Genomic DNA, 26,925 nt, shown 5'->3' with positions numbered 1-26,925 from the left:
ACAACAATCAAACTACTAAACCAGGCATGGGAAAACTGTGGTCCTCTGGGCTCTACTAGAAATTAGAAATTACGGAAGTCCAAAACACCTGGAGCTTGCCTATGCCTGTACTACATCATTTTGCCTCTCACAACTGATTTTAGTGACTGACCATGTGACAATTCCTCACATAGGAATCTTATGGTGCTGTAAAACCACATGTAGCTAACAACATACAGTATCAAGATTAAAATACTGTTGCCACCCAAGTCCGAAAATAAAGAGACCACACAACAAATATGGATTGAACTATGGATAACTTTTATTAATGTTACGTAATTAAACTTTGTAACTGCAGATAATTCTAAAGGGTGGCATGAACTTGGTGTGGGTAAAGCCAAGGCAGTGGCCCTCTCCGACCTACTCCATGGCTAATTTTGGTGAAACACCTGGGTCCCTGGCTGAAATAACCCTGGGAAACCACTAAGAGAAATGTGACAGAGAATTCTGCCCCAAGGATTTTTTGAGGTCAGGCTCTCCCCATTCCTAGGTCATTTCCGTGCACCCTCGCCTTGGTTATTTGAACCACAGGTCACGGTTTTCATTCCTGACTTACACCTAAAGGGGGTGCCTTGGGTGTACACCAAAATTTAAATCCCTATTTTCCACCACAGATTAAGGGTAAGTGTCTGCTTCACCCTTATCCCCCACCAAGTTCTCCAAGACAGCTCAAATGCCCCACTGCAAATCTAATAGGAACTAGTTTTTGCTGAAATCTAAGACCCTTCAAAATTTCCTTGGGCAAGAATTCTAGAGTGGAAGCAACCTCAGAGAAAACCTACTCCAGCTTCCTTGTGAAATTCCTGGGATCAAAAGAGAAAATCTGTGAGCTTATTTGGGAAGCTAAAGTATTGGATTTTTCTAAAAAGTAGTCATTCTCCCCTCCCCCCTTCTCTTGAGGCAAAATTACAAGTTTGGTAGACTGTGGAATTGTTGTTATTCAGATCTATCCTAGTTTAAATTAAACAAGATCCTCCTTGATACAGAAGCTGCTAACATGTTGACTGTGGGTACATCTACATTGTAGAATTAATGTACTTTAACTCCATTTTAATTTCCATGGCTGACTGCTGTGATATCATGAGAGTTGTAGTTTTATAAGACCTTTAGGCTTCTCTGCCAAATAGTGTTGTTGCCTTAGCAAATCACAACTCCCATGATTCCATGGATTTTACTAGTTAAAGTTGTGTCAAGCAACAGTTATTCTACAGATGCACCATAGATAATAATGCTGCTCTTTGAAAGATTTATAGCTATTTCAGGGACTGAATCTGGAATTTTCACCAATGATTCCTCTTCGTTATTTATGCATTTGGAATTTGTGCAGGAGAGAGAAGTGACAAGCAGGGCGACACAGGTTTTTCTTCCACAGGGCATTTTATTCAACACATTTACAAATTACTTGGATGAAAAAATGGAGAACATATTCATCAGCTCTGCAGATGACATCAAATTGGAAGGTATAAGTATCACCACAGAAGATAGAACCAAGATTTGAGATGACAACCACCTTATCACATTGAAAACCATGGGTGACCGTCCCTTTAAGAGTAGAGAATCGCCCCTCTTATCTTGTCAGCAGTCCCGTTTCCATTCTGACTCCCCATCACACTCACACCCACAAGTGGAAACTGGTAATACATTCATCTTACATTCATCACAAGGTCAGTATTACTTTTTTGTTTTTAATTGGGAGAAATATGGGAGTAAAGTGTGATAAGAGGTAGGAGCTCTGAACATAATTGCCTCTTTTCAACCCTGGAACATGTGATGAGCCCCATGCCTCTCCATTCTTGAAAAAAGGCTGAAGTGTCTTATCAAGGGGGAATTTATCAATGTGTTGAGGTCAATTGTTGGAGTTCCCTCCTTTCAGGATACTTCTGCCTCTTTTCAACTATGGAGGGCTATGCATGACTGCCAGAAGTAGTTTAACTTGTATGACGAACTCACTGCCTCCCCATGTTCAAAAAAATGCTGAAGTGTTCTATGGCTGGGAAATTTCTCAATGTGTTTTTTTTTTTTAATCATACGAGAAGCAAATCGAGGGCACAGTTGAAATGTATTTAAAAACACAAGGTTTAGAAACTTGGCATTATACTGGCCACTTGGAGTGCCTCTGGTATTGCTATAATAAGGTCCTCCATTGTGCATGTGTCAGGTCTCAGACTGCATTTTAATAGGTGGTCTGTGATTTGCTCTTCTCCACACTCGCATGTCATAGATGCCACTTTGTGGCCCCATTGCTTAAGGTTGGTTCTGCATCTCCTGGTGCCAGTGTGCAGTTTATTCAGTGCCTTCCAAGTCACCCAGTATTCTGTGTGCCCAAGGGGGAGTCTCATTTGGTATCAGCCATGGGTTGAGGTGCTGGGTTTTAGCCTGCCACTTTTGGACTCTTGCTTGCTGAGGTGTTCCTACGGGTATCTCTGCAGATCTTACAAAACTATTTCTTGATTTAAGGCCTTGGCATGCTGACTGATATCTGAACAGGGGATGACCAGAGATGTCACTGCCTTGGTCCTTTCATTATTGGCTGCTATTTCCCGGCAAATGTCAGGTGGTGCAATACTGGCTAAATAATATAACTTCTCCAGTGGTGTAGGGTTGTAGATATCCTGTAATAATCTCAATTTGATAAGATGGCTTAACAGACTGGAGAGCTGTCCAAAAGCTAACAAACTTAATTTTGACTGGGATAAAAGTAAGCTATTGTCATTTGACAGAAAAAAACCCCAAATGTGTGAATATAAGATGGGTAACCTGTGGTTGGACAGTAGTACAAGCAAACAAGGACAGGTAATCTTGATGGACATTTAACATAAGTAAACTGTTATGAAACACTAAAATGAAAAAAAAAGCTCAGTGTAAATCTTGAATGAATTCAAAGGATTATATGTTGCCCTGACAAAGGGACTGAATAGTACTAGTTTATTCTGCTTTGTCCAGTTCTAGGTATCAAGGTTTAAGAAGGTTAGTAACAAGCTAGAAAATATCCAAAGGGATGACCAAGATGTGAAAAGGATTAGAAGTCTAATCCGAAGAGTAATGGTTGAGAAGCTGCTATGTCTAGCCCAGAGAAGAGAAAATCAGAGGAAATGTAATAGTAATCATTACTTTTTTCCCTTGTTCTGCTCCATTGGGTAGAACACAATGGATTGAAATTACAAAAATGAGATTCCAACTAAACTTTAGGAAGAACTTCCTGGCAGCGAGAAGTGGTTTGACAGTGATATAGCCAATGTCAGAAGGTATTGAACCCTTCTTTCTTGGAGATTTTTGAACAGAGTTGTGATTCTAAAATTGCAGTAGAGAATCGTAATTGGAATAATAGTGAAGAGAACAGCCCATCTGTTTGGTGAAGCTGTGTGTATGCACAGGACTGCTCATGTATTTTGTGCCATCTGATTTTCTACACTGTTTATTGACAATAAACTGCAAAGTTTATCATAGAGATTTTTTTTAAAATCCCTGGTATTCTCAAATAATCCAAGACAGCTAACCTGATTATTTGCTTCAATCATTTTTGGGAATGTAATGGAGGGACATCTATATTCCTGATCCAAAGAGATCTGCATTCTTTCTCTAAAGTAGATAATCACATGAGTTGGAAAGGATTCTGCTGTTTATTTACTTTCTCAGCCAAGAGAACTGCTAAACTTTATTAAATGCCCTGATGCATTTGAATGCTCTTACAGGAATCATGACAAATAATATTCCCATGTGATTAAACTGCTCAGGGCATAGAACGTATTTGCTTTTGATCAGTGAAATGGAACTCTGGTAGAGCAAGTGATGAACAAGTTGTGCAGAACTTCATAAATAGTCCAGCTATCTATTTCTAGGAGGGCACCTGGGGCCCATCATAACTACTGGCACCTTCTCTCATGCAGCTTCACTCAGTGAAGCTAAATGGACAGTGGTATAATACAGTGGCTTGTGATTTCTTCCTGTGTGATATCCAGATTAGAAGAAAAGAAATATAAACCTTCTGTTTATTGCTTATGCCTGTCCTGCTCACTCCAAGTAAATAGTGCAAAAAAAAGGGGGGGGGGGATTCAATAGAATGAGAGAAGAAGAAAAAACTCCACTGAAATACAGAGAAATACCAAGCTTGGCAAAATTCCTTTTTTGGATTACAACTGCTAGAACTCTCCCAGGCAGTATTGACATTGGTCTTGCTGCCTGAGAGATCCAGATTATTTTGCTCCCAAAAGAAATTACTTAAAGCTGTGCTCCTCTTATACCAGTAAGGATGACAGTAAATATGCCTTCTGTATCTCCCCTGAAACCAATGGTTTTTAATAATGTTTAATATAAGACATATAGTATCAAAGAGGGAGGACATAAAATAGATAACTAATGACAGCTGTTGAAACACTCTCAGGACTGGCAAGTTCCTTTAAGATAATGATGTGGAAAGCCTCAGTAACCTGACCTCTTATTAGCAGAAAACACAGATGCCCCATTCTTTCACAGCATTCCAAACTATTCTCAGTAACAATCCAATTAAAACATCATATTGTGTCCAAACACCAGGGAGTTGGTCGCTTTTTAAATGAGCCTGTTGCTCATTTCTCAATTTCTTGCAGCCAACACAGTGTTTCTTTTCTTTTCTTTTTGTTTTTCTTCACCAAGGAATTATTGCCACTAGCCAGGTATTGTCAAGACCTCTGTTTGTTCACGTGGGTTTTAGAGAAACTGGAGAACCAAGTCACAAGTTCAAAGGCACAGAAAAACTTTGAAGGATTCCAATTAAAAGTTGTCATGGAATTCAAATTTCTGTTGCAAACAACCTTTCAAAATTGACAAGACTGAAACCTCAGAGATGATTTTTCAGTATATGTTTTTGTCACACTAGCACAGTGTTTCAATTTGACTGGGCTCCCAAGATTCTCAGAGCTGGGATACTGAAATTCCCTAGCAGCTGTGCAGTCCATTTAAATGCATGTGATGGAGAGTGTCAGATACACAAAATCAGGCTTTCAGAGCAAACCTGACATAAGGTGAGTGGTGTGCCTTCACTCTGCTGCCTCATTTAGCATTAGAGTTCTTTCAGTTTCCCCCACTGTTCTCAAGGCTTACAAAGAGAAGCTAGAAAATTAAACAATAACAGGTTACAGAGCTCTCCTTGCAAGATGACATTCTTGCCACAGTGCCCATGCATGCTTTCAAGCCACCCTTCAATTGGATACAATATGCACTTGATTCAAAATTCATTTATATTACATTGTAATTTATACAAAATCATTTTTTCTCTGCAAGTGTGGCGTGTATATGTAGCAATGAGCTACATTGTGTATCCTGCCTACTTGAAGGGTTGTGTTCCTGACTACCTGAAAGATTGTGTGTGTGTGTGTGTGTGTGAGAGAGAGAGAGAGAGAGAGAGACTAACTACCATCCATTTAGAGTTTTCAAACAACCCATTCATGTCTAGCTTCTCCCAAATCGCTTTTCCATCCACTCCCACCCCCGTCATCTTCTTTGTCCCACTGCCTACAGCTAACTGGTGTCCATGCTATAATGCAGAAAATTCACTAAATTCCTAGACTATCCAAGACACTTCCAGACAGAGATAAAACCCATGCCAAAGTGGGTTTAAAAAAGCTGCTTTGGCTGGGTTACTGTCCCCACAAGCTACCCAAAACTCAGGCTTTTCCAGGTAGTATGGCTACATGCCATCCCAAATGGCATACAGCCACGCAAAAGCCCCCCAAAACAACCCTAAAATTTTTAAAAAACTTACCCGGCCTCCATTAAGGTACTCCTTCAATCCTCCTGCCATGAAGAAATTACTTGTCAGAAGACCGGGGGGGGGGGGGATGCCCCTCCCCCCATCTCTTGGCACATCATTTCTTCATGCCAGGAGGACAGAATGAGTACCTTAATGAAGGCCAGGTAAGTGTGTGTGTGTGGATATATATATATATATTAGGCCTGGGTAACAACGCAAAAATTTGTTTCTAAAATCGATTTGTAATTGGGGGTTTTTTTTGTTTCGATATTTAAAATAATTACAAAATTTTCCAAAAAAAAAAAGTTCGGTATTTACGAAATTTCGTAAATATTTACAAAACATTTTGTAAAGATGGCGCCCTTTTTTTTCAATAGTTTTTAAATATTTTTAAAATTTAATTATTAATTTAGTAGAATAGGGAGGAGAAATTAAAATTATTATTAAGGAGGGAAGGCAGGCACTCACTCTGGCGGGCCCTCTCGCTCGCCGCTCGCTCGCCCCTCTCGCTCGCCATAGATGCAGGCGAAAAGTCAGGAGAAAATGCCTCTAGGCCATGGCCATATAGCCTGAAAAAACCTACAACAACCCAATCAGGGACATCTAATCACCTCTCAACAAAAGATTGTTCCAGGCACTGCCAAGCCATCAAATGCTAATCAAGGTGGTCAGTTGAAACATTCACACCTCGCTCCAGCAGACAAGAGTCCTTTGTCCCACCCTGGTCATTATTCCACATAAATATAAACCCTTTTTCCTACTTCCAACAGACCTCACTACCTCTGAGGATGCTTGCCATAGATGCAGGCAAAACGTCAGGAGAGAATGCCTCGCTCGCCCCTCTCGCTCGCCGCTCGCTTGCCCCTCTCGCTCGCCACTCGCTCGCCGCTCGCTTGCCCCTCTCGCTCGCCGCTTGCTCGCCCCTCTCGCTCGCCATAGATGCAGGCGAAAAGTCAGGAGAAAATGCCTCTAGGCCATGGCCATATAGCCTGAAAAAACCTACAACAACCCAATCAGGGACATCTAATCACCTCTCAACAAAAGATTGCTCCAGGCACTGCCAAGCTTGCCATAGATGCAGGCAAAACGTCAGGAGAGAATGCCTCGCTCACCCCTCTCGCTCGCCGCTCGCTCGCCCCTCTTGCTCGCCCTCTCGCTCGCTTGCTCAGCTGGCGCCGAGAGAGGAGAGCTCCTAGCAAGCATCGGCAGGCAGCCATCTTACGTATTTCCGAAATGGACGGAAATACAAAATTTTTTGGCGCCTGCCGTTTCGATATTTAAAAACACTTCCAGGTTAAAAAAAAAGTTTTGTAATCGTTTCGTAATTCAAAAATTAACGAATTTTTTAACGAATTACGAATTAACGAAACGAATTGACCAGCCCTAATATATATATATATATATATATATATATATATATATATATATATGGGTTATTTTGATCAAATCTGCCTAGTCCTCATCTTTTGGTAGGATCTTCAACATTTTATTCCCAGCCCCTGGCTTTACAGTTTATATTGCACTAGCCCTGTCCCGCCTTATTAGTCTCAAATTTGCACATGCCCACTTTCCTCAGCCATTGGTTGTTTGATGTTTGGTTATGTTTTATGGTGTCTTAGATTTTATTGGTTTTTTTGTTTTAATATAGTTGATTGTTATATGTTTTTAATTGTGTTACTCTGCAACTTTGTTTATATAGGGCTTAGTCTCCATGTAAGCCTCCCCGAGTCCCACCAGGGAGATGGAGGTGGGATATAAGAATAAAGTTATTGAAGTTATTATTATTTGGGGGCCGTGGTGGTGCAGAAGGTTAAACCGCTAAGCTGCAGAACTTACTGATTGGAAGGTCAATGGTTCAAATCTACAAATGGAGTGAGCTCCATTCTTAGCCCCAGCTTCTGCTAACCTAGCAGTTTGAAAACATGCAAATGTGAGTAGATCAATAGGTACCGCTTCTGTGGGGAGGTAACGGTGCTCCATACAGTAATGCCAGCCACATGACCTAGGAGGTATCTATGGACAATGGCAGCTCTTTGGCTTAGAAATGGAGATGAGCACCACCTCCCAGAATCAGACACAACTAGACTTAATGCCAGGGGAAAACCTTTACCTTTACTTTTGGGGCCTTGGGTACCATCTCACACTTTGGGCTCCAGGAGCCCAAAAACTGTGAGATGGCTGTGGGGACCAGTAGTTCTGGTTGGTCATGGTTGGTCTACTCACCGGGGGGTGAGTAGACCTTTCAGGAAGGCCCAGATCGAATGTGGTATTTAATTAATTGGAAACAACTAAGGTTGTTTTCCAAATTAATTCATTTTTGAGATAGCACCTTACTCATTTGGAAGCCACCCAACTAAGGTCAACAAATATGGCACCCTCAGACAAACCACAAATCATAGTTTATCCACTATCCTTAGCTGATTATAGAATGGCATTGTTATAAGCCAGGTTCTCTCTGCTATACAAATAATCCAAAAATGCAGCTTACTGTTAACCACCTGTAGCTCATCTGAATTTATGCTTTGGCAAATGCAGAAAGAAGATGCAGTAAAAGCAGTGTTCAACACCTTGTTCCTGAGCTATACTTAGCTTGGTGGGCCAAATATCGTACAGACCTGATATATCAGAAACAAAAAGGTGGCAACTCTCATTCCTCTCTAACATGGATGAGCACATGTAACTGGGCTTTTAATAATTAATGTGATGAATATATGATGTGTGGTTTGAATGAAATTGTATGAAAGATGTATGATTGGGGCCTATATAACCTGGAGATACCATTCTAAGAAATGAAGCCTGGAAAACTACAAAAGGCTTATGAAGGAAAGACTGTTGAACTGCTGACATTGATGACCAGAGACAAATTATTAACTCTCAGTGGAAAACAACATGTTTACGTTACCAGAGATAATGACTCTTTTAAATTAAGGAAACAAACACAATGCTAAGAAGGAAAACCAATTATCAGTTAAGAAAGGAAAGCTAACATCTGTCTGATGGATTCAGCCCGTTTTACCTGAAAAACAACATGTCAGTCATTTACAACTTTTTGGAGCAATATCAGCAGAAATTTGCCTATATGAGAGACCTTATAATTTTCCAAAAGTGTGGCAAACAGGAGGAGTCTGATTACTGCCATCTTCTCCAAGGGACACAGAGAGATGGTGTATTTGCAAGTGGTAGATTTGTAGGGAAACAATCTGGTCTATGTGCAGGTCTCTTTTCCAGGAAAAGGAAGAAGGGATGGTAATGTATGCATGAATGAATGAATGAAAGATTGTATGTGAATATCTGTGTGAATGCCGAGCAAAATACAAAATCCCCTTTGTTTGTGCACCCAGTGTAGCTATAGTCTGTGTGTCTTCTTTCTTTCTCTGTATTGCTTTGTGATATACTCTGTTTCACTTTAAGTGAAATAAAAGAACCCTTTAACATTTTGATGCTTTTTAAAGTATGTATGATATTAACCACACAAAGCTTCAAACTTGGCTAGATTAATCTGCCAGTTTATATCCATGCTATTTTAAAACATCTTAAAGTCATATGAAGAGCATATTCAAATAAAATTCTAATAAAATTCTAATAAAATCTTAACAGGAATGACATCCCAATTATCTGTTGTTCCAAAAATCATGAAAAGACTTGTGGAAATTTCCTGTTCTTTCTCCCCTGTTCTTTATTTATGCCAGATAAAGAGAAAGCCCAACCAGCCTTGCAACATCAGCTTATTTTGCATCTCAGAAATTTCACTGACATCAGTCATTGAAGGCAATAACTATAAGTTTTTGTCATTCCCAACTATGGCTACTATCCAGAGACCCACACATCCACCAGCTCTGATTTAAAATATAAGATCCCTGTTTTGACCTGACTTTAGACTACAGTGCTCTTTGAATCATGCATGTTCACAACATTGGCATGCAGTAGAAAGTGTATTGCTTTAATAAGAGTTAATCAAAGCCAAAGGGAAATTTACACTGGTTGATCTTAGTATAAATAGTGATGCCACTGGAACTGGGGATAAATGTAAAAAATTGATGTACTTTATTGTTTTATCTCTTAGTAATGATTTGTATCCTCCTTTCCAAAGGTTATCTTGTGGGTCTTTGAAATTACACAATTTGTTTTGATTAAAAGAACAGCACACTCTAAATGAATGTTATTCACTTTCTACCATTAGGCAGTAAAAGAAACTGTCCTTCTTTTCACCTTGCTACATTTATTATGAAACTTTCAGATTACAGATGAAAAATTCATGGGGGAAAAAAATCTCCCATTGCTCTTATATACCCCCATTGGTTTTTTATTTGTTTGTTTGTTTACCAAAAAGAGGTACAGTGCATAAAAGAGATAAAGTTGGGCCACACATACCATCAGAAAATTGTCTCATTGCATGGGCAGATTTTGGTAGTGATTTGGCCTGTTATTGTTTCTCTATAATTTGATACCACCATTCAATATACTTGGAGAACTATTTTAAGTATCTTTTCTTCAGAATTGATACTGTCGCCAAAACCCATTTAATATATGTACAAATATTTCTCTTATCACACAATATGGCTTCCATTGTGACAATTTCATAGCTATTGCTACCATCATGATATTGTTAAGGTCATTATAAACTGAAACTGACTTGAAAACACTCAACAAAAAATCCTAATCTAGGCTTGATTTGTTTTATCTATGTGTGCCATGTTTTTATCTTCCAAAATAAAAAATAAAAATAAAGAAAAGAGATGATCAGATGAATGAGCCTAGATGCCCAGTGATATATAGTATTAATGCAAAAGTGTGTGTGTGGGGGGGGGGGGTGTCTCTCTATTGTGCATGTAGTTGACATCCATTCTTTTTGCGCTCCAGATGAAGGTGGGCAATGTGCTCACTAGGGCTGGGCGGTTTCGTTTCGTAATTTCGTAATTCGTTAAAAATTCGTTATTTTTTTATAACGAAGCGATAACGAACCATTCAGGGGCAATTAAAAAACGAAACGAATTTTTAAATTCGTTTCGTAATTGTTTCGAATTTGTTTTGTATTCATTTTGTTATCGTTTTGAAATCGTTTCGTTATTATTTCTGCATGTCTGGGGCAAGTTTTATAGTTGTTGTTTGTTTAATCAGTGAAAAAAAATTATAAATATCACACCAACAGTCAACAACAGAGGGAGAGGGAAGCTTCAGAAGTTCCCCCTGTCCCATTTGGAGGTTTTTTAGCGTATTGCACGGTCGCGTCCGCCATTAACGAATCAATTCGTAATTGTTTCGTAATTGTTTCATTTTGTTTTGTAATTTACAAAATTTCGTAAATATCGAACTATTTAAAAGAAAAAATTCAGAATTCTTTTAAAAATCGAAATGCAAAAACCCCCAAAAAATGAATCGATTTTAGAAACAAATTTTTCCGTGGTTGCCCAGCCCTAGTGCTCACAGTGATTACATTTATTACACAGGATCTATTGGCATGCAATCATGATATTTGTATGAATTTTGGAGTTTCTATAAGATTTGAGGTTGCACAGATGGTCAGACATCTTGCCTGACTTGGAGCATCCTTAGAAAGGTGGTGATACATATCTTACATAGTCCTATGCTCTCTGGAAAATAATACAAGTGGTTGGTATCATGCCAATTTTGCTCCTTCAGAGCAAGATTCAGGCACTTTGGGAGAAACAAATTGCTGTACAAATGCAAAAAAAAAGTTTCATTACTCAGTTATTCTTCTTGATGAGATTTTTCTAGTAGTTGAGAACTGTTTTAGAATCAGGGAAATAATAACTGAGAATATGCTTTCAATCCGTAATGTGGAGCCATTATAGCATGTGTCCCTTTTCATCATGATGGAGAAGCTCATGTTTTCATCTATCAAATAGGATCAGTGATCATGTGAGTCTATGCACTGGCCAAATCACATGCCAAATACATGATGTGTCTTTTAACTACTATAGTACTGGATTTACACACATAAAGCAACTACAATTCAGATTGTAAGGGATTTCTCTATGCCTTTTTTATTAAACATATTTCATTTTTATATGATAGAAATAACGCACACATTTTAATAAAACTCTGGAATCACTCAGGTTCCTTCTACACTGCCATAAAATCCAGATTATCTGCTTTGAACTAGATTGTATGGCAGTAAAGCTTCATATAACCCATCAAGCATTATCATGCTTTGATAATCTAGATTATATGACACTGTAAAAGGGACCTTAGTTTCAGGGCCTTAGCATGGCTTAATTCAGCCTCTCCAGACATACCCAAGCTACTTACATCATCATTCTGTGTTAGTACCTGGTTGTCCCATCAAGGACCAGTCATTCAGATATGTACAAGATTATATTTTCCATTTTGAAAAGCATTTTAATGTAGGAAACACAACTCCTTTCTAGCATGATTATTATGTGGGGCTGCCTTTGAAGACTGTTCAAAAACTTCAACTAGTCCAACGGGCTGCAGCCAGATTACTAACTGGAGCGACATACAGGGAACATACCACCCCCTTGTTGTGTCAGCGCCACTGGCTGCCGGTCCACTTCCAAACCCAATTCAAAGTGCTGGTCTTTACCTATAAAGCCCTGTACGGTTTTGGCCCAGCTTACTTGTCTGAATGCATCTCCCTCCATATCCTGTCTCGCAATTTAAGATCATCCGGGAGGTCCTGCTCTAGCTCCCGCCAGTGTTGCAAATGCATCTGGTGGGGACGAGAGACAGGACCTTCTCGGCTGTAGCAGCCCACCTGTGGAACTTGCTTCCCACTGAGGTAAGGTCGGCTTCATCCCTCCTGTCTTTTAGGAAGAAATTGAAATTGTGGTTCTGAAACCAGGCTTTTGGACAGCAGGTGTAAATAGCACTTTGGTTGCGGAATTTAACTGGATTGGTGTTAATATTGTTTTTATTGTTTTTAATTCATTGTGTGGAGTTCCCCAGGGTGCTATCCTCTCGCCCCTGTTATTTAACATCTACGTCCGGCCACTTGCTGGACTGGTGCGGAGCTTTGGGATAGAGTGCTACCAGTATGCAGATGATACCCAGCTACTCTTGTGTCTCGAACCTGGGACAACCGCGATTCCTGAGAACTTTTGACTGTGTTTGGAAGCAGTGATGAGTTGGCTGCGAGCCAACAGACTAAAAGTGAATCCTGCAAAAACTGAGATACTCTGGCCCTGCCAGCTGCCAGAATTAATCCAGTCTCTGCCTGATTTCGATGGGGAAGTTCTGGTTCCATCTTCCACTGTTAAAAGCCTTCGGGTTGTGTTGGACTCATCGCTGACAATGGAGGCCCAGATCACCGCCAGGCAAGGAAATTGGCATCCTACCTTTCAGTAGAAGCATTGGCAACGGTAATCCACGCAACAGTCACCACTAGGTTGGACTATTGCAATGCCGGCCAAATATGCCGGCCTTCTGAAATCAACAACTCAGAAGATTCGGATGGTCCAAAATGCGGCAGCCAGGCTGCTAGCGGGATCATCTATAAGATCCCATATTACACTGATTCTGCAACAACTGCATTGGCTACCAATAGAACATTGGATCTCTTACAAGATACTGACCCTGACATTTAGAGCTCAAAATGGCCAAGGACCTTTATATCTTAGGGACTGCCTCATTCCTTTTTCCCATCAGTGGTTACCTTGATCCACCCAAGAAAATCTCCTGTACATACTAGGCCCTAGGGAGGTACACCTGGAAGCTACAAGGCATAGAGCTTTTTCAATCTATGCTCCAATTCTGTGGAACTCATTACCTCCATATATTAGAACAATGTCAGAGTTGCGACCTTTTGTAAAGGCACTCAAGACTTGGCTGTTTGGTTGTGCATTTAAGTAAAGTGATCAGATCTAATTTGCCAAATAGTCACTGTTGTATGTTTTTATGTTGAATGTTTTTATATTGTGTAAATGCTATTTTAAATTGTAAGTCGCTCGGAGCACCTTGGTGGAGAGCGTCTAATTAAGAAATAAAGTGAAGTGAAAGTGAAGTGAAGTTCTATTTGTTGTTTTTAACTGTTGTTATTTTGCTTTGTTATATGCAGTGGCATCAAATTGTGCCAAATGTAAGACGTCCTTAGTCCCCCTTCTGGGGTTGAGAAGGATGGGGTAGAAATACTGGAAATAAATAAATAAATAAATAAATAAATAAATAAATAAATAAAATTTAACACACACTTGTGCACTGAACAGAAACATACATGCTGCCATGTGGATATACTCCACTCAGCCACTGGTATTTAATATTTGAAGATCACATGACTTACAATGATAGACCTGATAGTGAAGCTTTAGCTCTAGTTTTAATAGCATGCAGACTGAAATGTCAGATTTACTTTTTTTTCTGAGGTAATATGATATGGGGGAATCTCACTAGTAATTAGAGTTGCCACCAAATTGATTTAAAACTGGGGTATATCAGAAGAAAGTTAAAGAGTATTTAGTAAGACCAGGAAGTTTACTCAAGGGAATTCTGCTCATTTTCCTCTCAAATGAAAGAAAAGTGAATGTAGAGATTATTTTGCCTTAGAGGGAGAAATCAGGATATTCTGAGGGAACTCAAAAGAGTAGTCTATCTACAACAAAATGCTGGCAATCAACAGGAAACTAACCCTAGGAAATCACTCCTGCTAATGGGTCATAATCTTAAAACAGGAATTAAGGAAAAAAAATGTCCCTGGCATCATCATCTGGAATGTTCAGGGCTAAGGGCAGCTGAGGAACCAGCTAGATCCAGATAAAAACCTAGTTCTATTATCCATCATCCAGAAATTAGGAGCCCACTAAAAAGAAATTGGCTCATAGAAGTAAAGGTACAGTAGATTTTAGGAAATCCCTTCTCAAAAGAGTCCTTACCTTGGAACTTTATGTTGCTGAAGGCTCACTCCTTTAATATATGTTCTCCACATCTTCTGGACTCCAAATCTGATAAGACTCAGAAAACATGCCCAGGACTAAGACATTGTGGAAGTTATGGGTTGAATAAACATCAGGGTACCCTCATCCATCTTAGGCAGGAAATTAAAAAGAAAAGAATAAACATAAAGTGTATGCAAGGAGATGTCTGAAATTCATGCTATATTTATAATTGGACAATGAGTGTTTCTTAATTCATATGAAATAAAATGAAGCCTGGTAAAATTTTGCTTGAATTATAGCAGCGCTTGAATCCTTCAAACATGGAAACAAGAATAATTTAACCAATGCCACATGATTATAAGCAATTAATTCACAGGAATTTGCTTGGCCAGCATAAAAATATAAAAAAGACTTCAAGCAAGCAAAACAGCTTTTAATGAGAAGCAAATAATGATGCTTTAACCTTGGTTACAAAGTTTTAAAAACAAGCAACATCATGGGAGCATTGCTTAGTGATGCAGAGTGATCTTAAATAACCCTACCCTATTTGTTGCAGTAGAGTGTGCTGGTCAACTTACAACTGGTAGTAGAAGAGGAAAAGGGGCTGCTCAGGTGTTGGAGCAGGAGCAGCAAAGGAAGCGAATTAGGGAGATATTCATGACACCTACATACTGATTCGTTTGAAGGCTTCTCAGATTCTGAAATGGAGGAGGAGGGAGATGGGGGCAGAGGTTTGAAGCGGGCGACTCAGGAGCAAGAGTCAGATGAGGAACGTGAAAGGAAATGTGTCCGTGAAATACTTAATGCTCCAACTGAGGAGGAGGATTTTATGGGGTTCACAGGGACTGATGGGACTGGTAGTGATAATGAAGAGGAGGATGGGCTAGATTGGACCCGTGTGCAGGAGATCAGAGATATATGTACACAACCAACATCTAGTGATGAGTTTGAAGGGTTTTCTGGAGATTGGCAACCTGGTAATACATGGGGTGATCTAAGTCTTGATAGACGCTAGGAAAGTTGGAGGGACGGGCGGTGGTGAGCAGCTGTGGAAACTAAGACAGCTGAGAGTGATGAAGACAGGGGGGAGAGCAGTTCATCATCTGATAATGAATTATAGGATAAAAGTAGGTCTCAATCTTTGGGGACTTTGCAGTAGGCAAAGTGTTGTATTCGTGCTTGGAACTTTGTTGCTGCCATTACTCTCAAGCTTGGGTCCTGGGACTGCAGATTGCTGTGTTTCCATGCTTCTACTGACTGGAATCTCGTAAGTGCTGACTTCTACTTCCCTTCTGACTTCGGATTGTTTTTGGACAACGACATCGCATTCTGGACTTAATCTTCTGCTTTTGGACGTGCTTCGACTTGGGACTGTTTTTTGACGACGTTTTTGCTTACTTCCACCTTGTTTCCTTGTGTTTACAGAACTCTGTGATTTTGAAGCAGTTTGCTTGAACTTTTTGTTATCCCGGATTATATTCCAGTATAATCTGGATTATCTGCTAAGTTACGTTTTTGCACAACAGTTTGCTACAGACTTTGAGTTATTGCTAGATACACTGAGTTAAGTGTTTCTAAGCTATTTTTGTTGTGCTAATAAACTTTGTTTGGACCTTTACTTTGTGTCTGGCTCCTTTAAGGCATCTGGTTCACAACAGTATTACTCAGTTCTTCATGGGTAAAAAGCAAAATTCTACTGACTCTTCAAGTTTCCTAGTCAGTGGATTCCTGTTATAAACACATGAGATGTGTTGAAATATACCCATTTCTAGGTATGCACCTAATCTGCTCCCAGTCACTCTATAGCACAGCTTTTTTGGGCATAGAGTGAAATACTATGCATATCAATTCACCGAGAATTGATTTGCAGTAAGTGTGCATTGTTTCCTCAAAGCTGCAGAAACTTGTAATCCTAGAATCCTAGAAAAATAGAGTTGGAAGAGACCATGTGGGCCATCTATTCCAACCCTTTGCCATGCAGGAAAAGCACTATCAAAGTACCTCCAAAAGATGGCAATCCAGCCTCTGTTTAAAAGCCTCCAAAGAATGAGCTTCCACCACACTTTGAGGCAGAGAGTTCCACTGGTGAACAGCTCTCACAGTCAGGAAGCTCTTTCTAATGTTCAGATGGGATCTTCTTTCCTGTAATTTGAACCCATTGCTCCTAGTCCTAGTACAAGGGCAGCACAAAACAAGTTCATATATTTATACATGACTATCATGTCTCCTCTCAATCTTCTCTTCTCAGGGTAAATGTAACCAATTCCTTAAGACTCTTAGAATCATAGAATCATAGAATCATAGAATCTAAGAGTTGGAAGAGACCTCATGGGCCATCCAGTCCAACACCCTGCCAAGAAGCAGGAACATCGCATTCAAATAACCCCTGACAAATGGCCATCCAGCCTCTGTTTAAAAGCTTCCAAAGAAGGAGCCTCCACCACACTCTGGGGCAGAGAGTTCCACTGCTGAACGGCTCTCACAGTCAGGAAGTTCTTCCTCATGTTCAGATGGAATCTCCTCTCTTGTAGTTTGAAGCCATTGTTCCGCGTCCTAGTCTCCAGGGAAGCAGAAAACAAGATTGCTCCCTCCTCCCTGTGGCTTCCTCTCACATATTTATACATGGCTATCATATCCCCTCTCAGCCTTCTCTTCTTCAGGCTAAACATGCCCAGCTCCTTAAGCCGTTCCTCATAGGGCTTGTTCTCTAGACCTTTTATCATTTTAGTCGCTCTCCTCTGGACACATTCCAGCTTGTCAATATCTCTCTTCAATTGTGGGGCCCAGAATTGGACACAATATTCCAGGTGTGGTCTAACCAAAGCGGAATAGAGGGGTAGCATTACTTCCTTAGATCTAGACACTATGCTCCTATTGATGCAGGCCAAAATCCCATTGGCTTTTTTTGCCGCCACATCACATTGTTGGCTCATGTTTAACTTGTTGTCCACAAGGACTCCAAGATCTTTTTCACACGTACTGCTCTCGAGCCAGGCATCCCCCATTCTGTATCTTTGCATTTCGTTTTTCCTGCCAAAGTGGAGTATCTTGCATTTGTCACTGTTGAACTTCATTTTGTTAGTTTTGGCCCATCTCTCTAATCTGTCAAGATCGTTTTGAATCCTGCTCCTGTCCTCTGGAGTATTGGCTATCCCTCCCAATTTGGTGTCATCTGCAAACTTGATGATCCTGCCTTCTAACCCTTCATCTAAGTCATTAATAAAGATGTTGAACAGGACCGGGCCCAGGACGGAACCCTGCGGCACTCCACTTGTCACTTCTTTCCAAGATGAAGAGGAAGCGTTGATGAGCACCCTCTGGGTTCGTCCATTTAACCAATTACAGATCCACCTCACTGTAGGTTTGCCTAGCCCACATTGGACTAGTTTCCTTGCCAGAAGGTCATGGGGGACCTTGTCGAAGGCCTTACTGAAATCCAGGTACGCCACATCCACGGCATTCCCCACATCTACCCAGCTTGTAACTCTATCGAAAAAAGAGATCAGATTAGTCTGGCATGACTTGTTTTTTATAAATCCATGTTGACTACTAGCAATGACCGCTTTTGTTTCTAAGTGTTTGCAGACCACTTCCTTAATAATCTTTTCCAGAATCTTGCCTGGTATTGACGTGAGGCTGACCGGACGGTAGTTGTTTGGGTCATCCTTTTTCCCCTTCTTGAAGATTGGGACCACATTGGCCCTCCTCCAATCTGCTGGAACTTCTCCCATTCTCCAAGAACTCTCAAAGATGGTTGCCAATGGTTCCAAAATGATTTCCGCTAGTTCCTTCAATACTCTTGGGTGTCGTTGATCTGGCCCTGGGGACTTGAACTCATTTAGAGCAGCCAGGTATTCCTGGACGACTTGTTTCCCAATTTGGGGTTGGATGTCCTCAAATCCCTCATCCACTCCGTCTTGCTGAGGTTGAAGATGACTTTCTTTTTGTGAGAAGACTGAGGCAAAGAAGGTATTAAGTAATTCTGCCTTTTCCCTATCCCCTGTCAGCACTGCCCCATCATCTCCTCGAAGAGGCCCTATCACCTCCTCGTTTTTCCTTTTTCTACTGACATAAGAATAGAAGCCCTTTTTATTGTTTTTAATGTCCCTGGCAAGCCTGAGCTCGTTTTGTGCTTTAGCCTTGCGGACCTTTTCCCTACAGGTGTTGGCTATTTGTTTGAATTCTTCTTTGGTGATTTCTCCCTTTTCCCTTCTCCCTTCTTCTCATAGGTCATGGTCTCAGACCATTTTAGTCACCCTCGTCTGGATGCCTTCCAGCTTATCAAGATATTTTTTGACCTGTGATGCCCAGACTTCCAGGTGAGATCTAATAAAAGCAGAATACAAAGGCAACATGACTTCAAGGGAAGTCGTGGTGCCTTTGTATTCTGCTTTTGTTAGATCTCACCTGATCTAGACACTATACTTTTTTGATGCAGCCAAAAATACCATTTGATTTTTTTTAGCTGCTTAATTACACTATTGGCTCATGTTCAACTTGTTGTCCATGAAGACTCCAAGATCTTTTTCACATGGGCTGTTGTTGAGTCAGACATCACTCATTCTGTCTCTTTGCATTTCATTTTTTTCTGCCTAAGTGTGGTTTCTTACATTTGTCCTTGTCAGAATTCATTTTGTTAGTTTTTGCCCAGCTCTCTGTTAAGGTCCTTATGAATTCTGATCCTGTCTTCTGGAGTATTAGCTATCCCTGCTAATTTGGTGTCATCTGAAAACTTGATAGGCATGTCCTCTAAACCTTCATTATTTTTTTGTTGTGTCAGGAGCGACTGCAAGTCGCTTCTGGTGTGAGAGAATTGGCCGTCTTCAAGGACGTTGCCTAAGGGACGCCCGGACGATTTGATGCTTTTATCATCCTTGTGGTCATTAATAAAGATGTTGAACAATACTGGGCCCAGGATCAAACCCTGTGGCACTCCACTAGTTACTTATTTCGGGCATGTAGAGGAACCATTGGTGAGCATCCTTTGGATTTAGTTGCTTAAACAATTACAGATCCACCTAAGAGTGGCATTGCCTAGCCCACATTTGACTAGTTTCCTTTCAAGAAGGTCATGGAGGACTTTGTCGAGACCTTACTGAAATATGCTACATCCACAGCATTCTCTGCATCTATCAAGTGTGTAACTGTATCCAAAAGAGAGATAAGAATAGTCTGCCATGACTTGTTTTTGAGAAATCCATATTGATCTTTAGAAATCACAGCTTTCCCTTTTAAGTGATTGCAGATTGCCTCTTTAATGATCTGCTCCAGAATCTTTCCTGGTATTGATGTCAAGCTGACTGGACAGTAATTGTTTGGGCCCTCTTTTTTTCCTTCTTGAAAATAGTGACAGCATTTGCTCTTCTTCAGTCTCCTGGGATGTCTCCTGTTCTCCAAGAATTCTCAAAGATAATAGCCAGTGGTTCTGAAATTACTTCTGTTAGTTCCTTCAATACTCTTGGATGTAGTCCATCTGGCCCTGGGGACTTGAATTCATTTAGGTTTTCTTGGGTGACTTCTTTACTTATTCTGGATTTTATTTCCCCTGTTACCTCATCTGCTTCATATTGTTCAGGTTGAATATCAATCTCATTTGGGAGAAGACTGAGGCAAAGAAGGTGTTGAGCAGTTCTGCCTTCTACCTATCTCCTGTTAGCATTTCACCACCTTCTCCATGCAGAGGTCCTATCATTTCTTTATCTTCCTTTTTTACTGACATAACCAAAGCAACCCTTTTTGTGGGTTTTAATCTCTCTGGCAAGCCCGAGTTCATTTTGTGCCTTAGCCTTATGAACTTTTTCCCTACATATGTTGGTTATTTGTTTGAATTCCTCTTTGTTGATCTCCCCCTTCTCCATTTTTTGTGCATGTCTCTTTTAAATCTTAGCTCAGTTAAAAGTTCTTTGGACATCCATTCTGGTTTTACACTTCTCCTATTTTTTCTTCTTGCTGCCACTGTTTGCATTCTCAGTATTTCCTTAAATTTCCTGAAGTCAACTCTACTAAAGTCTGGAATGCATGTTTGACTTCTCTTAGTTTCACCTTTCCTTTGCATCACAAACTCTGGGACGACATGGTCACTCCCACCACTTCTACTCCATTGACCAGATCCCTAGTATTGGTTGGGATCAGATCCAGAATAGCTGATCCCCTTGTTGCCTCTTATTTGTTATTTTATTTATTTACTACATTTTTATATCACTCTTCTCAGTCCTCAGGGCGACTCAGAGCGGTTCACAGCCACAATACAATACATAAAACATGATAAAAACAGTTAAGAAGCATTTAAAAGGATAAACGCTTATAACAGTCAATAAGCATCAACATCTCATATCGTCTCATAGTTAAAATCAAGATCCAGTCTTGTCATCCAATTGTTCCATATTTCTATATTAGTTACACTGCCTATTCAAATGCCTGCTCAAACAACCAGGTCTTCAATTTCCTCCGAAATGCCAGCAGGGAGGGGGCCGATCTAATTTCTGTAGGGAGGGCGTTCCACAGCCGAGGGGCCACCACTGAGAAGGCCCTGTCTCTCGTCCCCACCAACCGTACTTGTGATGCAGGCAGGACCGAAAGCAGGGCTTCCCCAGACGATCTTAATGTCCTTACTGGTTCATAGGAGGAGATCCGTTCGGACAAGTAAGTTGGGCCAGAACCGTTTAGGGCTTTATAGGCTAAATCCAGCACTTTAAATTGTGCCCGGTAGCAAACTGGCAGCCAGTGGAGCTGGCGCAGTGGAGCTGGCGCAACAGAGGAGTTGCATGCTCCCCGAGTGCCGCTCCTGTTAACAACCTGGCTGCCGAGAGTTGGGCCATTTGAAGCTTCCGGACAGTCTTCAAAGGCAACCCCACGTAGAGAGCATTGCAGTAGTCTATACGGGATGTAACCAGAGCGTGGACTACCTTGGCCAAGTCAGACTTCCCAAGGTATGGGCACAGCTGGCGCACAAGTTTTAACTGTGCAAATGCTCCCCTGGTCATCCATGCCCATTCCCATGAGGCGTCCCAGAAGGATACCGTGGTCGATGGTATCGAAGGCCACTGAGAGGTCCAGCAGAACTAACAGGGACACACTCCCCTATCCAGTTCCCGGCGTAGATCATCCACTAAGGCGACTAAGGCTGTCTCAGTTCCATGACCCAGCCTAAAGCCAGATTGTGCCGGACCCAGATAATTTGTGTCTTCCAAGAATACCTGGAGTTGTGAAGCCACCACACATTCCAGGACTTTGCCCCAAAAGGGGAGATTGGAAACAGGCCAATAGTTGTCAAATTGAGTGGGGTCTAGTGATGGTTTTTTCAACAGCGGTTTTATTACAGCTTGTTTTAAGCTCGCTGGAATGTTGCCTTCCCGAAGGGAGGCATTAACCACCACCTTTACCCACTCGGCCAATCCCCCTCTGGCTTCCTTTAAAAGCCAGGATGGGCAGAGGTCTAGGATGCATGTGGTAAGCCTCCTTCCTCCAAGTATCTTGTCCACATCCTCGGGTTTCACCAATTGAAATGAATCCATCAAAACTGGACAAGCAGGTGCTCCAGCTACATCCTCAGAGACTGCTGTTAACATGGTGTCCAGACCAGAATGGATCAAAGCAACTTTGTCTGCGAAGAACTGATCAAAAGCTTCACAGTGGGCTGCCGAGTTGTCAGGGCTCCCATCCTGGGTGGTGGGATTTAAAAGGCCTCTGACAACTCAAAACGGCTCAGCCGGATGGCTACAAACTGTGTTTGATTTGGCTCGCTCGGATCCGAACGTTCTCTAGTTCCCTCTTTCTTCGCTTCATCGCTGCCAGCTCCTCGTTGAACCAAGGAGCGGGTTTAGCTTGGCTACTTGAGAGGGGACATTCTTCTACCTTCTGGACAATTTCTAATTCTGCTTGTGTCCTAGAAATGACAAAAGACTTCCGGGACAACAAAGACTTCGTGTCTATGAAGAATTGCTATCAAGTTCCATATACACTCTTGTATGGTCCATAGGGAAGAACAAAGATTTTCGTTAAAACAGTAATAGTAACTACAAGACAAGTGAGGAATTTGTTGGCAAAGTTTATTTTCCAACAAATATCAGAGTAGTTAAAGTCCTCCATTACTACTATATCAATTCTTTCTGCATGTTTGGTCATCTGGTCAAGGAAGGCTTCATCCAGTTCTTCCATCTGACTTTGAGGTTTGTAGTAGACCCCCACAACTACATCTTGTTCCCTTAATTCTTATCCAGATGCTCTCAACCAGGATTGAAGTCTTGTATTTCTTCACATCTGTAAATACTTTTGGCATATAATGCTACCCCACCCCCTCTCATGTTTGGTCTATTCTCTGAAATAGGTTATACCTCTCTATTGCTACATTCAAATTATAGGACTCATCCCAAGGGTATTATTATCCCCCCCCCCCACACACACACACACATAACCTAGTTTAAACACCTCTTTGAAAAAGTAACACATTTATTTATGCATTACTTCCTTCTTTCAAGTGGGTGTTACTTACTGAGGAAGATGGCAATCTACTGTGTGACTGGTTAGCAACATATTAACATGGCTTATCTGGGAAAGCAAGTTGGAAAATAGGCTGTTTCCATAATACTGTGTTTTTGGTCTTGTTTTGCTTTGAGGAAATCCCACAAATGTCAGAAGTGTTCTTCTGTTTCTCAGTAAAGCTTGTGATAGAGTAGCTGCTTTCCTTGCTGTTCCAATATCTATTACTGAAACATTTCAGTTGTGTCTAAAGTTCAAATGCAGAGCTTGCACTCAAAAGTCATCCTGTATTATGCAACATGGATTCGGCTTTGTTAGTGCCCTTCTAACATCATAGAATCATAGAATCATAGAATCTAAGAGTTGGAAGAGACCTCATGGGCCATCCAGTCCAACCCCCTGCCAAGAAGCAGGAATATTGCATTCAAATCACCCCTGACAAATGGCCATCCAGCCTCTGCTTAAAAGCTTCCAAAGAAGGAGCCTCCACCACACTCCGGGGCAGAGAGTTCCACTGCTGAAAGGCTCTCACAGTCAGGAAGTTCACAACCATTCTGCTCAACGCATACATAACATATGTTCCAGACTATTTCTGAAGCTAAGTTAAAAATTTTGACCATGTTTTTTTTGTCTGAATTTGCAACCTTGGTCTCATGCATCTTTTATGATATAAAAGATTTAAGCTGGTTTTACGGGTCAGATTATGTGGCTCCTCCTTTTGGCTGTAACCTTTAAGCTGAGTACATGGACACATCTATCTTTTCTGGCAAGTCTTCCATTACTAAACCTGATTTATCTTCGACTAGCAGTGTCAGCATTTTCTTGCCTAGAGAGCTGGTAATAATTATGTAAGTTTTAACAAAATCCGAACCATAATTAACTATGGTGCATGATCATTACCTAGATCATTTCCCATATTTATAACCTGACACCTACTTTTACTGCTTTATCTAAGCTTAAATAGAGACAAGAGCTGAATTACTATATTAAGCAGATTTTTTTTAAAGCAGCTTGTAGCAATCATTTTAATAAGGCTACTTTAAGTAGTTTAGATACCATTACAGTTACAATTTAAAATAATTTTATTTTTATTGTGATACCTTAATTCACTGTTACCGTAAGAACTCATGGTTTCAGCCTTGCTTGTGACTATCATGAATATAAAGAATATGTCTTGTTGAATTAAATTCTTAATGTAACTTAGTTATACTTCAGGTATTGGGCAAAAGAAACTATGGAAAGTTTCTTTTAAAAAGCCATCAACTGTGATTTTGGGGAAACATTTCAATTCTGTTACTTTTTCTGAAAAAAAATTCTTTAAAAAATATGTTTATTGTAGTTTTGTTTGCGAACATTTAAAAACACTAGAATTCTTAGGAAGAGGAAAGGAAAGATAGTGGATAGTAGGCCTGGGTAACAACGGAAAAATTTGTTTCTAAAATCGATTCGTTTTTTGCGTTTTGTTATTTAAAATAATTACAAAATTTTCCTTTTAAAAAGTTCGGTATTTACGAAATTTCGTAAATGTGAAAAAAATTACAAAACATTAACGAATCGATTTCCGAAACAATAACGAATCGATTCGTTAATCGCGGACGCGACCGCGAAATACACTAAAAAACCTCCAAAAACTTCTGAAGTTTCCCTCTCCCTCTGTTGTTGACTGTTGGTGTGATATTATAAATTTTTTTCACTAATTAAACAAAAAACAACCATAAAACTTGCCCCAGACATGCGGAAATAATAACGAAACGACCTCAAAACAATAACGAAACGAATACAATAACGAAATACAAAGCATTTACAAAACGTATTTAAAAATTCGTTTTTTAAAAAAATTGCTCCAGAATGGTTCGTTATCGTTTTGTAATTAAAAAAATTAACGAATTATTAACAAATTACGAATTAACGAAACGAAACCGCCCAGCCCTAGTGGATAGGTGTGGGGGTAGGCAAGATGTTGATCATCTTGATTGGTATTGATCTTACGTTGACTTCTTAGCATTGTAAACATTTCTGTTATCACTGTCCCAATTCTTATCAAAGTTTAAATACTATAACTAAAATAATAATAATAATAATAATAATAATAATAATAATAATCTTTATTTATACCCCACCAGCATCTCCCCAACGGGGACTCGGAGCAGCTTATATGGGGCCAAGCCTGAACAACAACTTCAATATAAAAATACAAATTGCAGTAAAATAAACAACATAACATTAAAGTGAACACATCACAACATATAAAACTGTATACACAGAGCATAGAAACCAAACAAATGACAAAGAGCAGGCTGCATGTACATAAAATGATTTAAAAACTCTGGGTGAGATAAGGGGGCAGAACTAATTGTAAGGGAGAACTCATAGAGAGACAGGAAAATAAACAAACCTTCATGGGGGGGGGACTCCTGGGACACAAACGTTGAGGGAGCAATAGCATAAAATTATGTGGCTTGAGGTGAATTGAGGATACAGTTGTAATATACTTATGCACTTTAGCATACGGAGAGGAGGAGGAGAACTAAGACACTATTCTACCGGAACACTGGTGACCCCCATTTGCACTATATGATGGATATTAGTGACCTGTTTTAGCCATTTCATATGCAACTCATGTCTAACTGTTTTTAATGATATATGTTTAGTGTTTGCATGTCGTAATTGTTGTGGCTCAGCTGGATTCTCTGAGTGAATGTGTTAATGATTCTGATGGGTATGATGGGATTCAGATTCACAGTCAGGTACAAAGCAATGATGCCCCTGTGTTAGATGAAGAAGACCAGGAACAGGGGGCAGAAGTTTAGTTGTTTACCACAGCAAGGGATGATGCTGTTAAAAGCGAAACCACAGAAAGCCAGGTGTATGATTCAGCAGGAAGGGAGGACAGTTCTCAGCCAAATAGTTCTCAGCCAGATAATGAGGGGAAAAGCACTAATGAGGGAATTGACCTTGATGAAGCCAGAGGTTTAGATAAAGCTGATCGGTTGGATTTTATGGTTCGCAAGAGTGTCAGGATCACTAGCAGGTGAGAGAGGGAGGCTCGGGGCCATAGGAATGCCTTCATGTTGTCCAAAGAGTATTAAACAGGCTGTTGGAATGTGTCAGAGCAACTTCCCGCTTTAACCAAAAGACTTTGGATTTATCTTGCAGCTTTCATGTTCATGTTTTAAGACTTTGTCATGTTCTCATGGGACTTTGCCTTGCCTTTGTCTTCATGGATCTTTGCCTATGTTACTTTGGATTGATATTTTGGATTATATTTTTGCCCTTTATGAACTTTTTTTTACCTTTTCCTTTAATAAACCATAAAAGACTACTGCTGGTGTGTTCTTTGGTGTCTTAAGCAAGGTGATTCTACTCTGAGGTGCGACACTAATTTACTATCTTATTGATTTAGCCCCATCTCAATGTTTAATTTTTAATTATAAGCTTATTGCTATTATTGTGTATTACTCCTGATGTTGTTTGTTACTTTGTAAGGCACTGAATGTTTGCCTGTTTTTACATTATGAACTGCCCTGAGTCACTGTGAACCGCCCTGAGTCCCCTTCGGGGTTGACAATGGTGGTATACAAATACCACAAATAAGTAATAAATAAATAGAATCATAGAATCATAGAATCAAAGAGTTGGAAGAGACCTCATGGGCCATCCAGTCCAACCCCCTGCCAAGAAGCAGGAATATTGCATTCAAATCACCCCTGACAGATGGCCATCCAGCCTCTGTTTAAAAGTTTCCAAAGAAGGAGCCTCCACCACACTCCGGGGCAGAGAATTCCACTGCTGAATGGCTCTCACAGTCAGGAAGTTCTTCCTCATGTTCAG

The sequence above is a fragment of the Anolis sagrei genome, chromosome 3, assembly GCF_037176765.1.
Source record: "Anolis sagrei isolate rAnoSag1 chromosome 3, rAnoSag1.mat, whole genome shotgun sequence".
Taxonomy (NCBI): domain Eukaryota; kingdom Metazoa; phylum Chordata; class Lepidosauria; order Squamata; family Dactyloidae; genus Anolis; species Anolis sagrei.
This window is presented reverse-complemented; position numbering follows the sequence as displayed.